Below are 3,140 nucleotides of genomic sequence, written 5' to 3' on the forward strand. Positions count from 1 at the left end.
CTGTGTAAAATGTAAAGGCATTCCCCTCCTCATTTAATTGTTCCAGGATATGAAAGAATTTGTATTGACACTGATGACCTTGTACATGATTTTATAGGCTTCAAATAATAACAGTCCCTGAAGGCTTATTATGTGCCAGGGATAAGGCTGACATATTTATGTGCATACTCTTGACAATAGCCCCATGAGGAAGGCACTATTAATATTCCCATTTCTCAGGTGAAAACAAGTAAACTCATAGTTTAGGTAACTTGTCTAAGGTCACAACCTAATAGGTCATGGAGCCAGGATTCATATTCAGTCTATCTAATAGAAAAGGCCATGTTCTTAACCACTATACTACATGTCCCTCCCAGATTGGTGCCCCAGGATGAAAAGTTCTAATCTTTTTAGAGGGCCCTCATGTGTTCACCCATCTAGACCAGTAATCTGTCCAGCAACCTTCTACAGCTCTACTCAGTCTTTAGTAAAGGACAATCACTACAAACGTACCCAGAATTCTAGGTGTGGACATGAAATAAATTTGAGCAAGATAAAATTTTCTCTTTTATTACTAATGCTTTTTATCTATCTATCTATTTATTTATTTATTTATTGAAACATGGTTGGTTCTACATATCTGTGAGATACAGAGTTGAATATCAATACCTATGTGCAATATGTGATGCTCAAATCAGGACAATTAGTATATTCAACATGATACAATGTAATTGTTTTTTCTGGCCCTTGCTTTTTTAATGATATCCAATTAACTTTTTGGCTTTTATCAGTACCTTGAGAGAAGAGTCATTGTGGACCCTTCCCTGAAGGCCACAATTATTTTTTCCTGAGTTGTAATTGACAGCACAAAGCTCATTACCCTAAAAATGTAGTTGCTATATGTTTTAATAAATGGGTATCTTAAAATGATGCTGAAGTTCATTTTTTTCTTCCTTTTCAGAATTCTCACAAGATTTCCCCCCATTGACTTGCTTAATAAATAATAATTATAATAGTAATAGTAGCTACTATTCATTGTCCATTTAGTACATGTCAGGTATTGTTCTTGATTTATGTGCATTTTCTATTTTAATTCTCACAACAACATTCTTAGGTATTTGTTGTTATTATCTCTATTATGCAGATGTAGAATTTGAGGCTTAGAATAGTTAAGGAAATTGTCCATGGACACAGAGCTAGTAAGAGGCAGCAATCAAATCCATATGTGTCTATCACCAGAGATCATACTCCTGTAAAGTACAATGCTATCTGTCTGCAGCAGAAGTCAACAAACTATTATCCGTAGGCTAAATGTGACCTACTGCCTGTTTTTATAAATAAAGTTTTATTGGAACACAGACACACCCATTTGTTTACAAATTGTCTATGTCTGCTTTTATGCTATGGCCCATAAAGCCAAAAATATATACTATCTGGTCCTTTACAGAAAAAGTTTCCTGACCCCTAACCTACAACATATTAATGTATGAAATCAGAACAGTCCCTGGGACATATCGCTGTTTAGATTTCTCCTTTCAAATGGTCCATTTATCCCTATTCTTTGTTCCCTGCCTCTAAGTTAATACTGTGTATATGATGAAACAATGTGATTAAATAGTCTTGGTATAGAGGCTTATCATTCCAAGGACATTTTTGGTAGACTAAAGAAACAAATTTTTTGGAGCTCCTTTATCAACACACATACTTTCTGCATCAAACAGTTCTAGTAGATTGGCCAGGTATGGTTGTAGAGTACATTTCCTGTTTGCCTCCCCAGCAAGCATTTTACTTTTGGCAATGTTCTTTAATTTTCATTTGGAGATCCAACTTCTTCCCCACTTTAGTCTATCTTCCTGAGTGGAATTCCTCCTCCATCCCTAGGACCCAAAGTGAGTCAATCATCTCACTTTGCCTGGCCACTGTGACTATTTCAGGGGTGATCTTGTGGCCAAAACTGGTCCAAGTAGAGTGAATATTATAACTTTTGGTGAGAATATTGGAAAAGTGCTCTCATTTTTTTCCTGCAGGATTAGGATGAAGAAGGAGTAGCTCTGATTGCTGCTGACAGCCACTTTTTGATTAAGAGAGGAGAACCCATTTGATTAAGGATGGAGACATCCTGAGGAAGCAGAACTGAGGGCTAGGAAGGAAGAAACCATATTCCAATGATGGTTTTATAAGTCACTGAATTCAGCTACACGTGAAGTTTGGCCATGTAAGCTAATAAACTTCTTTTATAAGGGCACATTATGTGGGGTTTTCTCTTTTTTGCAACCCGAAGAGTCCTGATACAATGATTTTTCTTATTGAAACTAAACTATCTTTAGCCCAATTGCTTGTATCAACTTAGGTAGTGACTGCAAAAAAAGTTGTTAGTTGCCTAGTAACAGCAACAAAGTTCCCGCACTGTAGCGTTGGTATTGGGCAAAGAACATCAGTCTTATACACTGGATCCCACTTTTAACTCTCTAATACAGACATTCCCAGCTTCTCTGCCAGTAGAGGCTTTGTAGAATCTCCTTGATTCGTGAATTTTTGTGTGGCCCACTGGACAGAAACGGGCTGAGCTTGTGTAGACCAATGACTCTCTAAAAGGATTACAAGCTTCTGTCCCAAAGTCCTGCCATTACTTCATAAACAAATGTGAGATGGCTGTTTAGGGTTTGGGGGAAGGTTTGGCCCAGGATCTTTCTCATCATCAACACCTACGCCTTTTCCAAGTACATGGCAAGACAACAAAGTATAGTGGTTAAGAGTGGAGAACTCTGGAGTCAGACCGCCTTGGTTCAAATGCTGGTTCTACTTCTCACTAACTGCATGATATTTTGCATTTTCGTTAACTTCTCTGTGCCTCAGTTTCCTATTGTGTATAGGGTTGTTATGAAGACTAAATGAATTAGTATTTACACAAACTTAAAATAGTGCCTGGCACACAATAAGCACTATTGAAGTGTTCATTAAATTAAAAAATTGATAAATGGCAGAAAAAGTACTACGAACATTTTAAAGAAATATGAAGAGAGTCTGTCAAAATATACATGGTCCCATATCATATAACACATGATACAAACATTAGCACAGATATCAGATATCTTTGGATGGGAAAGGATATTTAACTTGATTCACAAAATAGGTTATTCTTGTCGAACTCCTGATCTTAT

The sequence above is a fragment of the Galeopterus variegatus genome, unplaced genomic scaffold, assembly GCF_000696425.1.
Source record: "Galeopterus variegatus unplaced genomic scaffold, G_variegatus-3.0.2 Scaffold4437, whole genome shotgun sequence".
Classification (NCBI taxonomy): Eukaryota; Metazoa; Chordata; class Mammalia; order Dermoptera; family Cynocephalidae; genus Galeopterus; species Galeopterus variegatus.